Below are 15,950 nucleotides of genomic sequence, written 5' to 3' on the forward strand. Positions count from 1 at the left end.
AATTCTAGAAGATTAGGTGAGAAATATAATCTCAGACTTATTATATACCCATTACTTTCCAGTGAGTCAATAAAGATCTAGAAAATAAAGTTACATAAAGAAAAACTTATGTTTTGTAGCTTTTATTTTACAAAAATATTATTGAAGTATTTTTTACAATACTATCAGGTAAAATGTCACACCGAGAGAGAAACGTGAATGTAGGTGTTCAACCAATAAAAGAAAAACTTTACATAGGTTTTACACACTATTCAAAGATAGGAGTGTACAACATGTATACATGCTCTGACGTGTTTTCTGAACTGGAATGGTTTAAAGAGAAGAACCTAAGCTTTATTTTCACTTTTTGTGGTAAAAATAAAAATCTTCTTAAGATCTATTTCTATTACAAGTCTTATGTAAAAGCAAGGGGAGTGCTGAAATTTCTAAAGCGTGGAATGCCTACTATAAATTGATGATTGAAATTATTATCAAAATACCTTTGATAATTACCTTTGATAATCCAATTAATTGATTTGGAAGATTTGCAAATTAGAAGATGGATTGTAATAATGTACAGTTTAAGCACTAAAATAGAACAATGAATTTAATTAATATGATTGTATCACAAGTCAGTTATTAATATTCATCATTCATCTTAAAAAACAAATATCTTCCAAATACTTAATTCAGAGATGTCTAGGTTTTAAATCTTTAAAATTTTGTGTCTGTGTCATATATTATTTTAAATTTGGGGCACCCTGACAGTACTCAGAATCTGTTCTCAATTCTCCTTCGGAGACCATCAAAGGCCAGAAATCTAATCAGATTCTCCATCATACAAAGTAGCATATTAAGCATATTAAGTTATTTCTTTGGTTCAAGTGTTAATAGGGTTTAGATAGAGGTAAGTGTGAGCCAACTCAGAAGTGCTAAGGGGTTGCTCCTGGCTCTGTGCTCATGGTTCACTCTTAATGGGATTAGGAAAACATGAACGGTATACTGGGGATGGAACCAGGTTGGCTGAGTGCAGGGCAAGTGCTTTACCAGCAGTACTATCTCTGGCCCCCCAATTTTGTGTTTTTAAGAATTAAATAAAATGTGTTAATTAAGCCTATGTTACATATAAATGTGTCATTTTATTTCTGAGTAGATAAAATAAAGATGAGAAAAACTCCCCATAAATGTGGACCATGTTAAATAATAAAAAGAATGAATCCAGTTACATATTTCTTTTCCCTTAGAAAGGGGAAATTAATGCAATTAATTTTTTTTGCTCCTACCTTGTCCTAAAGTGTCAAACCAAATTTTAATATTATGCTGTCAATGCCTACATAGGTAATAATACAAATTAACTAAATCTGTAGAATTTAAAAAATCACTTCCTTGTGCAACTTAATTGCTATGTAAAAAAGAACATCTAATTATACAAAGAAAAATACTGATTTGCCTATGAAGTACACTTGTTTTGTTTTGTTATTTTATTACCTTTTTTTTTGGTTTTTAGTACAAATACAGTTGTGCTCAGGGGCTAGCCCTGGCTCTGGAGGTCAGGGATCACTTCAGAAGAAAAATAGCAGATAAAGCAAGCTACTTTTCTGTTATTCTTGATTGTAGTACGCACAATGTGCACAATCAGATAGACTTTTAAGGAAAAAAGAAACAAAGGAAAATTTTTTTCTAAATAAATATAAATATAGAGCAATTATCCTTTTTGTCTTTAAAAGGACAATTTATTTTCTTATAAATATAATTACATTCTGATTCACTGCATTTAACTCATGTTCTTCAAAGGAGAAGGGGCATATTTGTTGAACTTTTATTCTGTTTTGTTCACAATGTAATTGCCTTATTTGACCTTTTCATAAGCTTTTTGAATCAACATTTCTACACACATTTGGTAATATTAAAAAAAACAAAGGTTTAAATTATATATCTTCTTAGAAGGGGAAATATGCTTCTCATGTTCATTGGCTCCTAATTCTCTCTTTCATATAGTTTTTGTATTGCTTTCATTCTGTACATGTATCTTCTTATACACTCTCTGATACAGTTGATGGTGACAGCTGTTTCCAGAAACATAAAATACATTCATTTATTTGTCTGGTAATAATGAAAAATTAATCAGATTTAATGTTCTCTAGTGTTATAACCCATAACAATGTGTATTAATAGTATTATTTTCCTTTTTTTACAATAAGCTTTATAAAAACACTCCGATGTAGATATTATATCTTACATATATCAATGCTAATCTTGAAGAATATTCTCTCAGCTAAAATATTCCAGGGCAAAGCAAGGGCAACCAAGGACAATGTGGCAATAAGCATTTTCTCTGTAAAAGAATGGATAGGGTAATGGATGTAAGTTGTACTTAAAGCAAAAACACTCAGAATGGAAGCTTCCAGGGATCTCTTTTATCCTTCCGACCCACAAGGACATTTAACTAGCTCATTCTGAGTTAAATAAGAATACATTTGATGCAATTGATATATTGAATTATAAGAACATTGGTATATAAGTAAGTAACTCTAGGATTGAATATATGTGACTGTATATCTGTATATAGTATTATATATTTACAAATATGATTTTTCTTTATAAGTTCTAAAGTTAGGATTTATAAAATATAATACTTTTATATATCTCTTACATTTTTATAAAAAACATCTAGTTATTTTCTTTTACGTTTGTGAAAATGAGTGTAAGTTCTTTTTGAAGACATGATTTTTTAAAAATAAGTGTTTGAATATGCAAGAATTTGCAGAGATATCTGTTACTTATTAAATACTTACATTTTATTTTCAAACAAATGTATACTTTATAGATTGTACAGAAGAAGCAAAACTCTAGTATAGAGCTGGTTATTTTTGTTTTTGACAAAACTGTGACAGTAGGAAGTTGTTGGGTAACATTGCTTTGTCCTTCCACAAGAAGCTTAGGTTTATCTGGTTACACCCATCAATCTGGTTGCACCCATCACAGTGCTCCTGAAGCACTTCCACTTCCATTGTGTTTATCTGTAAACAGTCTTCCCTATGCTCTCCTTCCCACCCAGTTAATCAGCTTTCCCCTTAATCAGACTTTGTTAATTTGTAAGATCAGTTTCCCAGAAATCTATGATTTTCTATGTATGAGTGAAATATTGCCTTTCTCCTCTCCTTATGCCTTATGAACAGTTTACCTTAAAGTAATATCCTTTTTGTATAGATACAGGAAGACCATTAACATTATGCTTTGTAACTTAGGATTTGATTGGCCTTGAATATTATTCACTCCCGGGCATCTTCTTTCTCGATTTAAGCCTCAGTTGCCCTTAGTTCCTAACACCCCAAAAGCAGGGTCCCAACGAGGGACTGAATGGACCCAGGGCAAGCGGTGAGCTACCCTGGCAGCGAAATGGGCCAGGCCAAAGTGCCACGATTCTTAACTATAAGTTAAGAGTTTGACCATAGACAAATGCTGTCATGATCCAAAGGTAACGACGAGACTAGGATCCTGCTAGGGGTGGGAAAGACTATCTGGCCTGAGCACCGTAGTCTGAGATTGAGATGGCCCTAGGAGAGCAATTCTATAAGTTTAAGATATTTCTTACTGTTTCATTCATTCATTCATTCATTCATCATCCTGTTATTCGTCGATTGCCTCGAGCAGGCCCCAGTAACGTCTCTTTCATCCTAGCCCTGAGATTATATTCAAGGCTCTTTAGGAGAATGAGACCCATCATTGTTACTGGTATTTGGCATATTTGGTACGCCACGGGGAGTTTGCCAGACTCTGCCCTGTGGGCAGGGTACATTCGATAGCCTTTAAGTTTTTCATATATATACATATATATGTATATATGTGTGCATGCTGATAAATGTTTTCACAGGATATTAGAATATTGTGATGGGTCAGATACTAGCTGTGGACATACAATATGTCTTATGGCTGAGATCACAACTGAGCTGAGACATGTTGCCCATGTGTCAGAAGGTTTCTCACCCTTTAGCAGGTACCTGAGTCCTTCACATGCAGTCTCAGGATTCCAAAGTCTAGCATGAGAGCCAGACCCTGAACGACTGTGCCAAGGTTGCTTATATTAAGTTTGCTAATTTTTTTTCCAAACTAAGTCACATGGCAACCCCTTTTTGTGATTGGGGAAACACACTTAAGCTCATGACTGGAGAATTTATGTCATCTTATGGCAGTGTGTTGACATAGGCAGGATGCTAATTTACAAACTTTTTAGGGTTGAGAGAAATTTATAATATCTTTAATCTAATATGAAGTCCTTTCATGTCTTTCTAGATAATTTTTAATGTTATTTTGTGCAATAATAATGCAAGTCAACCCTTCTGTCAAGTGCAAAATGTTTGTTGGTAAACATAATTTTGTTTTGTGTCCAAAACAACATATTTCCTATAAAAATATATTCAATGCTATCTCTTCCAGTAAAAGTTTAAGAGTAGAGAGTTGGAAGTAAGCTCATAGGCTGGAGAGGTTGGGTTGCAAATCCACCAGAGTACAAAATTTAATATATCATAGAATGTCTCTAATAAAGTGAGAATGAGATGATGAGAGATTGCCTGATCTGGAAGAATTACTTAAATAGACATAATATTACCACCCAAAGTTCATTTAATTTCAGAATTTGAGAGTTCCTTTTGTGTTTATTGTTATTTGTTTTGGGGGATTCATATCTGGCAGTACTCAGGGATCACTTCTGGTTGACTCAGGGACAATGCATAGGTGGAGGGTAATTAATTCCTGGTCAACCATGGTCAGGGTGTATGCCTTTTGGACTATACTTTTTCCTTCATTCTAAAATTTTACTATCAAAGTTAACAATAGAACTTTTAAATAGTTTGAAATACTTTGTCAGAGACTGGAGAAGAGATTAGCAGTTTAAGGTATATTTTACAATTGCTGATGCTATCATTTTCATTTGGATAATCTCCCCGCCCCCACCCCCAAAAAATACATGCAGCTCATTTAAATCTACGGTAGCAGAAATATTTGAAATAATAAAAATCAAGTTATGGTGATATTATTCTTCAGTATTGTTAATGCTACTTTAGCAGTGTATCCTAGGAAAATGATTAATAATTTTTACATTTCCTATTAGCGTTAACATGGTGGAGTACTGGCTAACATTAGCATACTTTTTGTAAGGTCTATTGAACAAATTCCAAAGTCAATAATTTTCCCATTTTTAATACTTTTGTTTTAAAATTTTATTTGAACATGTTGTACATAATATGACGGATTAACAAATAAAATATTTTACTTTGAGCTTTGTAGCAACTTAATATATTAACGTCATTCATATATTGTTACTATTGACTTAATTGTAATATCTTTCAACTGCCCCAAACTCTCACACCCTCTAAGAACTCAAATTCAAACTCACATAAGAAGAGAAGCGGTGGTGCTGGAGCAATAGCACAGCGGGTAGGGCGTTTGCCTTGCATGTGGCTGACCCAGGTTCAATTCCCAGCATCCCATATGGTCCCCCGAGCATCGCCAGGAGTGATTCCTGAGTGCAAAGCCAGGAGTAAACCCCTCAACATCACCAGGTGTGACCCAAAAAGGAAAAAAAGAGAGAAGTTGTATTAGAATAAACTATACACACATTAGAACTTCTTTATTTTTTTATTGTCTCTACCCTCAAGCATTAATGCATTTTCCAGCATATATTTCTATCAGTCCTTCTAGTTCTGGATTCATCATTATTAACTATCTTAGCGTTTTTGACTTTAAATCTCTTGATCCTATCACTCATGTACAAAAGACATAAAGCATAATTTTAAACTTCAGGAGTGATTTATTATTCTTACCCTGAGTCTAACCCTCGCATTTTTCCTGCCTCAACTTTGTAGAATTTCAGACACTAACATATACTGTTGACAAACACACATCATTCTGCATGTATTTCTTTTCTTCAACTTGAATCAATGAAAGAAATGCAGTCACAGTTGTGCACAGCCCATTTAACTAGCATAGATATTTGGTTTTCTTTCCATTTTCACAGACATACTAAACAAACCAGAATAGAAATATCAAATGATATTTTTTGTGATGATATTTTCCCATTTTTATTCAGAACACTATACTACAATTCATTAAATTTCTTCTGTGGCGCTATCCTGCTAGCTCTGAGCGCTTACTATTATAACTCTGAAGAAAAAAAAGTTTGTAATTCTCACACCTGCACCATTTCCCTCTGAATATAAATATACCTGCAAATCTTTTATTATATTTTAACTGGAGGGCTAGTGGATAAGTTCAGCAAGTTTGAGCAAAAAATGTTGGAGAATAATTGGTTCTGCAGGCTAAAATGGTGGGAATGTTAATGATTTTATGATGTAAGTTTTAATTATATCAAGTGTGCATCGTGCTTGAGAAAATCGATATTTTACTTTTGCATTTCCATTCAGGATTTTAAACCAATAGTTAATTTTTAATGTATTTTTGGAGAGTTTCTTACTTCACACTGAGTTTAAATCTCAGTAACATGTTGCTATTCTTAGTGGGAAAATCAATTATTGCAGTTTTTGGAATTCTGAAATAGTTCACTGTTGAATCGACAGGAGAAACTATCTAGTCATTTTATTTGGTGTTAAACTAACTCAATTATTCTAGAGAGTGTCCTGGAAAAAAAGGTAAAAATGCCCTGTGAAACTTTTGAACATTCTCCAGTGTGAACAGAAAAACCTTTTTTTTTTTTTTTTTAAATTTGAAGAAGTAAATTGTCAATTCTGAAAGTCATTCCAGGACAATATTGGTCCAAGTAGATAGCAAAGGAGCTGGATTCCAGTGGAAGTCTGGAGTTTTGAAGATATAACATGTGAAGATAGTTGCCAAGAATGAACAAACTCAAATAAGACATAGTGGGTAGGACAGGGGCTGGATCGATAGCACAGCAGGTAGGGCATTTATTTGCCTTGTACACACCTGACCCAGGTTCGATTCCTCCGCCCCTCTCGAAGAGCCCGGCAAGCTACCAAGAATATCTTGCCCACTTGGCAAAGCCTGGCAAGCTTCTCGTGACGTCTTCAATATGCCAAAAACAGTAACAACAAGTCTCACAATTTGTTGTGAGATGTTACTGGTGCCCGCTCAAGCAAATCGATAAACAACAGGAGGACAGTGCTACAGGGGAACAGGGGATCCTTAGGATGTACAAAGACTCTGGGGAGAAACAATTAATGCTGGCTTATTTGTTATGACATTTGTCATTTGGTGAGCTGTAATCCCCTGACAGTTTTGTCACATGTGTTTTATGTGCTGAACTGTCAGGTGATTTTATGAATCACTTCCTCTCTGACAGACTTGTTCAAAAAACTGTAGGGTGTCCCACAGGTGGGATTTGTTGATAGAACAAAGAACATCTGTTACATTTATATGTGTGTGTCTGACCTTAAACAATGAACTGGGGAGGGGGGAGTGGGAAGTAACTAATTTGTCTAGGGATTTCCAATGTCTTATGTCCTAGGGAAGTTAAATTTTAGGACATTTGTTCTAGTTATTACTTTTGTTTTCAGCTCCTAGAGATTAGTGAGCCCTAAGTGCTCGTTAATATTTGTTAAATTAGTTAATTGTTGAATTAATTACATAATCTAATTCCCCCGTTGAAAAGATTTCAATAGTTCTGCTTGAAAAGATTTAGAATTAAAGAGATGGTATGAAGAGAATGTCACTTACATGCACATGGCTGACCCTGGTTCGATCTCCGACACTGTACAGGAACCCTGATTCTCAGAAGTGACCTGTGAGCACAGAGCCAGGAGGAATTCCTCAGCATCACCAGTTGTGGGCCCCGAAATTAACATAGCAAAATAGATTTAGTATTAGATTATTTATTTCAAATAGTCATTTAGACAAATTTGATGATGCCAGTGATGGCAGCAGTGCTTGCCAATGCGGCAGAAGCCAAGAAAAGCATTTGCAATGCCTGCCTTCCGAGCCAACTACAAGACCAAGATGACTGCCCTCTGACAACCTGATGGATCTATCACATCTTCCAGAAGGGCAATGGAGATTATCCATGAATTCTACTCAGATCTCTTTGAGAGCCATGTCCACCTGCTCACATACCAAATTCTGCAGGATGAATATGTAGCTCCCAAAGTTCTCCCCTCTGTAATCTGACATGCCATTTTGTCAGTAACAAACGTACAGCACCCATTCAGAAAATGTCAGATCCAAACACCTGAAGAACCTGCCGTCAGTATTCATCAATACACTAGCTCAGCTCTTCACATGCTACCTGTCTGAATGCAAGCTTCCATCCCAGTGAAAAACCAGCAGGACTATTCTACTGAACAAGAAGGAAGATATCCATGACATTGGCAAATATCACGCGATCTGCCTGTTTTCTGTCATCTACAAGCTGTTCACTCGAGTCATCCTGAATAGCATTGGCAGAACACTAGATGAAGGACAACCATGCGAGCAAACCCAGTTCCGCAAAGGATTCAGCATGATCGACCATATCCACAAGACAACCAAGCCCATTGAGGTTTCTCGAGAGTTCAAGATGCCACTCTGTCTAATGTTCATTGATTTAAAGGAGGCCTTTGATTCTGTTGAGACTGAAACAGTCATCAAAGCCCTAGCCAAACAGGGCCTTCAAGCTCAATACATCAGGATCTTCTGTGAACTGTGTTATAGATTCACTACCAGAATCTCACCATTCTACCAGGAAGTGATCATCGATGTAAAGAGAGGGGTTCAGCAAGGTGATACCATTTCACTAAAACTGTTCAGTGCTACCCTTGAGAACATCATGCGATGACTGGAATGGGAATGAATGGGAGTGAATATATATGGTCGGCAACTCTACCACCTCCACTTCGCTGATTACATCGTTCTAATAACACCAAAAATTAGCCAAGCGGCAAAAATACTGGCCAACTTCAACCATGAGTGTGGAAAGGTCAGACTACAATTGAACCTGACGAAGACAATGTTTATGAGAAACGGACTCATTCCTGATGTTCCATTCGCTCTCAACTGAATGAACATTTCCAAATGCAACAGCTCTGTGTACCTAGGTCGAGAAGTCAACATGATGGATGACCTGGCACCTGAGTTGTGCAGGAGAAAGAGAGTGGCTTGGAACACCTTCAAGAGGGTCGAAGAAATAACTAAGAGGATGAAGAACCTCCAAGTCTGGGCACATCTATCCGATTCCACTGTTCTTCTTGCATTAACATAGGCTTCAAAGACCTGGGTCCTACAAAAACAGGATGAGAATGCTATTCAGGTCTCCCAAAGAGCCATCGAAAGAACTATGCTTGGAGATTACCACTGGACTAAAGCTGTTACCAACAGGATTCCAGGGAATGTAAAAAGATGGCATGGCCATCCATCTACAAGATGCTCAGGCTTCTTCGTCAAGACCCTTAACAATTGGTTTGAGGCTTTTCGTTTTCCTAGAGCGTGCAGATGCTGCTAGACTAGCCCGCGACAGGGACGATTGGAGACTGGCACCTGCTTGAGCAAATTGATGAATAACGGGATGTCAAGTGATGAAGTGATGAAGTGATGATGCCACAATTTCTTTTCAGTTTGGATATTTGCCATATCAGGCTATTTTTTCTATAGGAAGTTTTCCCTATATTTTATATGTCATATATGCTAACAAATTATCCTGGATTCCCATATCTCAGTCACTGAAATATTCCTAGGTTTTGTAGTCTGCTACTTGGAGTAATATATTAATAAATTATTTTGAATGAATCATTAATACATATATTATTTTTAATCTAGAATTTGAGAAAGCAAAGAGAGCAATTAAAATCTTTTAGGCATCAATTACATCGGAAGACTCTCCAGGTTACTTCTGTATGAAATGAATAATTCAGAGACGTGACCATTAACTTAATGCCTGCTGAGTCACGTAGACTGAGTAGATATTTAGGGAACTCTTTAGAGATCAGACATAAATCATCTAGACTATATTAACGTACCAATGTATTAAAGTTTATCTTTTCAGCAGCTTCCACAGCAGATCACAGGACAAAAATTGACATCGACTTTGTATCGTCTGATATGGATACCATTAACACTAGATTTTTTTTGTCGGGGTCCTGGCCAGTCGACCCCAGCACACTGGAGGATGGATCCCCCGAAGTTGCCAGACTTACTCCCTATAGGAGAGGGAGTGGGAAAGGGAAAAGCCTCTGTTCTTGTCTTCTGCTTACCATGGGATTGTGGGATTCCTGCCATGCTGCCACCAGGAAAGAAACTGAGAAAGAATGATGCAGAGCTGGGGAGTCTGGTGGTCAAGCAGTTCTCCATTTATTGACTCTTACACAGGGGTTTTTATGCACATAATCGGAGGGCATTCCACACATGTATCACGTTTATCTCGTAGAGCTCAGTACAGATGCTAGTTAATAATTTGCATTTCCCAATCTCAGGGTTTGTTTAATGAGCTCAGGCAAATTTTAACTGTCACACCCCCTCATCCCATTTTCTTCTCAAGCAGAGTGCCCACGTGTGTGGAATGATGGGGCAAACTCCTGAACCCCCATTTGGTCAAAATCTCAGCCTGTCCCCACCTCCCCATAAACAGGGCCGGCTCTTGCTTTCAGGGACAGGGGGATTGGTCAAAGTCTCAGCCTGTTTGTTGAGATCCCAACAGACTTTTGACACTTAAGGAGAAGATTTAACTCAGGGAGCAGATTGTCAGAAATTTTTTATCTGTCTGACATATCATCTTTCCCTTGTTCTGTTTCCATGGGTAACCTTATTACTGGTCCTATTGTTTCCATTTTATCCTCTTGCCCCTGCCCTTCAAAATGAGCACTTCCACTATAGGCAATTCTCGTAGCCCTCAGCACAGTTTCTTACTAATGAGAACAAGATTGCATCTGAACTGAAAAAATAAATTGCATCTGCTCTTTGAAATAAGGATAGAGTACAAATTCCTTGTCATGTCCTGAGATAGCACATCACTCATCCATGTGCTGCTGGTGCTCACTTCACCAACACATGTGGTGTCTGAGCACATGTGTCTCCCACCTCTCTCTCTCTCTCTCTCTCTCTCTCTCTCTCTCTCTCTGCCATTGGAGAAGACTCCTTGAGTACATTACTTCTCTCCTTTCCCTCCATCCCTTTGCTCAAAAATCTTACAAGTAAAATCTGTTTTTACTTTATTGCTACTTTTCTTCTGGAATTCTTTTCTGTATGAAGGATAAGGATATACCACCCCACTCTTGCATCAGAATTTTTGGGGTTGTTCTGATCTTCACCTGAAAACATCTCTAGATTCTCACAAGCATAGGTGTTCCCCTATCACCTGAGTCTTAAGAGGACTGCATGCATTTTTTCCCCTTATTTTGTAAAGTGACCTTTAACACGTCAGCTTTCTCTATACTGCTTACTTCTTTTATTCTGGAAAAACAACATGTATATATGGAATTCCAAAAGCAACAACAACTTATATTTTTAAAACTTTATTATAATGTTTAGTAATAAATAATTAGTACTTGATCACTTGACATCCCTTTACTCATCTATTTGCTCAAGCGGGCAACAGTAATGTCTCCATTCGTCCCTGTTGTGTGCTACTGTAGCCCAAACTCTTCTGTTTGTTTTAGGAACACGGAGAGCCTCAAACTGATCATCCAGGGTCTTTATGAAGAAGTCTGACCATCTTGTAGGGGGGGCGGCCACACGATCTTTTGATGTCCCGTGGAATCCAGTCGGTAACGGCTCTGTCCAGTGGTCGTCTCCAAATCTCATTTACATGTCCAGCCCATCTGATTTTTGATGCCTTGACAAATGAGACAGCATCCCTGATTCTTGCCTGTTGATGAAAGTTGGAACTCCGGATTCTTTCTCTCATTTGAGTGAAGGTGATACTCCAAGCATAGCTCTTTCTATTCTTTGGGAGACCCGAATAGCATTCTCATCCTGTTTTTGTAGGGTCCAGGTCTCTGAGGCATATGTTATTGCAGGAAGAACAGTGGAATTGAAGAGATGTGCTCGGAGCCAGAGGTTCTTTGTCCACTGAGCTATTTCTTCGACACTCTTGAATGTGTTCCAAGCTGTTCTCTTCCTCCTACACAACTCAGGTTCCTGGTCATTCGTCATGTTGACTTCTCGACCTAGGTACACATAACTTGCACTCGAAGATGTTTGTTCCATTGAGAGTGAATGGAATGTCAGGAATTAGACTGTTTTCTTATAAACATTTTTCTTTGTGAGGTTCAGTTATAGTCCGACCTTTCCATACTCACGGTCGAAGTCAGCCAGCATTTGTGCTGCTTGGCTAATGTTTGGTGTTATTAGAACGATGTCATCAGCAAAGTGGAGGTGGTATAGTTGCCAACAGTCTATCTTCACTCCTATTTCTTCCCATTCCAGTTGTTGCATGATGTTCTCGAGGGTGGCGCTGAAGAGTTTCAGTGAAATGGTATCATCCTGCTGAACCCCTCTCTTGAGATGGATCATCACTTCTTTGTAGAATGGTGAGATCCTGGTAGTGAATCCGTAATACAGCTCACGGAGGATCCTGATGTATTGAATTTGAATGCCCTGTTTGGCTAGGGCTTCGATGACTGCTTCAGTCTCAACAGAATCAAAGGCCTTCTTTAAATCAATGAACATTAGACAGAGTGGCATCTTGAATTCCCGAGAAACCTCAATAAGCTTGGTTATCGTGTGGATATGGTCGATCGTGCTGAATCCTTTGCGGAACCTGGATTGCTTGCATGGTACATAATTTGTACATATATAAATATCTGGATCTCCAATGAAAAATTCAGGCATACTTACAGAGTGTTTATTTAAACTCACTACAATGATATCCCCAAGACATCTATTTGATTTAAAGTTAAAAAAAATTAGTGTGTAGTAATCAATGAACTTTCTCAGAATAACAGAGCAAAGCAATAATATTAACCCAGGTCAATTTGACTGGATCTTTCTTTCTCATTCAGCCCTACTATCCTGCTCCCTAACTACTTCAAGAGGAACAAGCAAACTGCATTTAACAAGGAAAAAGGAAAATTAGAAGAGATGTAGTGAACTTATAGTATATAAAATTAGGGAAAAAAATGTCTCATTGGAATATTGAAATTGCTGCCCTCTAACTTTATGTTTTTGTTATACTAAAGTCTTACTTGAAATAATAAAGTGCCTGACTGCAGCACTTCTCAAGGTTAATATACATAAGAAACACCTGAGGGTCTTCCTGAAAAAACAAAACCTGGTCTGAGAAATTTGCCACTGCAGTTACCTAGATGCTGCTTGGAACCCTCATTACCGTGTGTGTTCCTCTCATCACCACCATGGAGCGCTAGTGTGCACAGGGCCAGAAGCCAGCCTTGAGCTCTGCAGGACTTACTGAACACCCTCTCCCTAAAAAAAAAACAAAAACAACCTGGATGATGCAAATTAGTCTACCTTTGCTTTTTGAGAAACAACAAAGGGGAACTGGACATGAGTTCACTCTTAAAATTCTCATTTTTTTTCCCTGCATGATTTAATGAAGAACATTAACAGAGTGAGAAGTTTCTATGACTTACAAACATGATTCTAAAGTTTTGCTGAATATTAGGATCAGCTGGAGAACATGAAACACTCCCAGTAAACAGGATTTACTCCAAGCAATTAAGTTAGTCTTCAGGAGGGCCCAGGAAGTGCTGCTATTAAAGCTACTTAGGTATTCCAAGGTGTTTGGAGAGACTTGTTTCCTTGCTTTGTGATCCACAGATATCAGCATTTACACAGGGTCTGTAACAAATGTGAACTCATACCAGACCCCACCCCGCCCTATGACCTGGAGGCTGCATTTCAGTAAGATTCCACAGGTATGTTTAAGTTGGGAAAGTACCTGTTTACATGGAAAGGTGCCTGTGTTTGTTTACTAAGCTCAATTGTCAAGGTACGCATGGGAATACTGGAATCTACTAGTTTTTCAGTACAAGGAAAGAGCTTTAGAAATTATCGCCAAAAAATAAATGAATATAAATGCTCACTGAATTTAGCAGCAGTGCTTCCTGACTTTCTATGACACTTTGATGCTGTTTAACTGGAGATAAAGATGAAACGACTGTCTTAAAATATTAGATATAAGACAGCATGCAAGGAGACAGGTAAAGGTAAAGGCCCTCCCGTTGTTCGTCGATTTGCTCGAGCGGGCCCAGTAACGTCTCCATTGGAGACTTTGTTGTTACTGTGTTTGGCATACTGAATACGTCACAGGGAGCTTGCCAGGCTCTGCTGTGCGGGCGAGATACTCTCGGTAGCTTGCTGGGCTCTTCGAGAGGGGCGGAGGAATCGAACTTGGGTCGGCCATGTTGGCTGCGTGCAAGGCAAACGCCCCACCACTGTGCTATCGCTCCAGCAAGGAGACAATGCAGTCAAAATGCTCATAAGGTTGATGGTTCAAAGGGAGCACCAAGATTCTGCGTTTTTCTTTTTTAATTATTTTGTGCTTTTTGGTGGTGGTGGGAGAGGAGTGAAGCTAAAGCGGTACTCAGGGCTGTATGCAGCATTGCATGAACAGTGCGTATGGTGCTTAGGATCAAACTTGGTACTCATCATGCCAAGCATATGCTCCAGTCCTTTGAAATATCTCCTCAGGTCCATATTATGTGCATGTGTGTATGTGTGTGTGTGCATGTGTATTTAAAAAATGACGTACTTATAATTTTAAAAAAGAATCAAAGAAAATTGTTAAAATAAAATGTGACTCTTCAAAAATTGGTGATGATAGTCTTGCATGTGTGAGACCCTGAGTTAGAGCCAGAACCACACACACACACACACACAACACACACACACACACAAATGTCAGCAAATTAAAGCAAAAATAGTGATGATAGTCAGTATTATCCCAAACTGATTAAGCTAGAAAAGCATTATCATGGAGGGGAGGAGAATATTAAGAATTGGTCACAGTTAAGTACATTGGAGTCATGGATTGTGCTTTCAAGAAGATTGCAGAATAGTGGTGGACACAGGAAAACAAACAGGCAAGCATAAAGCATTGTGGTTAAGAGGTAGAGGATGGGTGTGGGGGCCACGAGTAGTAGAATATAGTGCACAGGGACCACAGGATTACACAGGTAGAACTGGGACTCCCTCATGTAAAACACAGGCATTAGAGATCTACATTGTCTCCCAGATCCTGGAAGAAGTGGCTTTAGTATATATACCTGAAGTAAGGAGGAAATGGGGAGGAGGGACCCAGGCAGAGGAACACAGACTTGTGACTCAAAGGTGATGAAAGTATAAATAAACATTGTCAACTTGTTTAGCCTAGAGAGAACAAGCCAAGATTTGGAGAGTCTGTGTAGTTTTAGGAAAAGATCCAAAAATCTCCTTTCTGGTGTGTTCTGCATAACTTACTGCTTTGAACCCTTTCTGTGTCTAACAAATTAATGTAATGTTTTCTATGATAAAATTATAATTTCCATAAAATGATAACTTGAATACAAACTATTAACATTTTATTTTGGGTAACATAATGCAGTGTATAATATATTTGAATAGCAGATCTGGGCTCAGATTTTAAATATTTGTTTTGAGATCTCTTCTCCTATACCCCGAGGAATTTTCTGAGATTTAAAAAATATCTTTTTTCGCTGACATGTTTGCTTTCAAAACAGCTGGAATGCTATGTTTTATACAATCTCAAGGTTGAATTTTATTAACAACATAAACAGTAGAAACCCTTTAGGTGGAATTTTAATCCGTGTGTTCACCTATATTACATCCTTATATAAAAAATTGGGAATTTGTACATCAGTCTAACCTGTGGTATAGAACTAAATCATATGTCTGCCTATTTGATATATCTGTTAGCATTGTAGCACTGTCCTCCAGTTGTTATCGATTTGCTCAAGCAAGCACCAGTAACATCTCCATTGTGAGACTTGTTACTGTTTTTTGGCATGTCGAATACGCCACAGGGAGCTTGCCAGGCTTTGCCGTGTGGGCAGAATACTCTCGGTAGCTTGCCGGGC

The sequence above is a fragment of the Sorex fumeus genome, unplaced genomic scaffold, assembly GCF_029834395.1.
Source record: "Sorex fumeus unplaced genomic scaffold, SorFum_2.1 ptg000115l, whole genome shotgun sequence".
NCBI lineage: Eukaryota > Metazoa > Chordata > Mammalia > Eulipotyphla > Soricidae > Sorex > Sorex fumeus.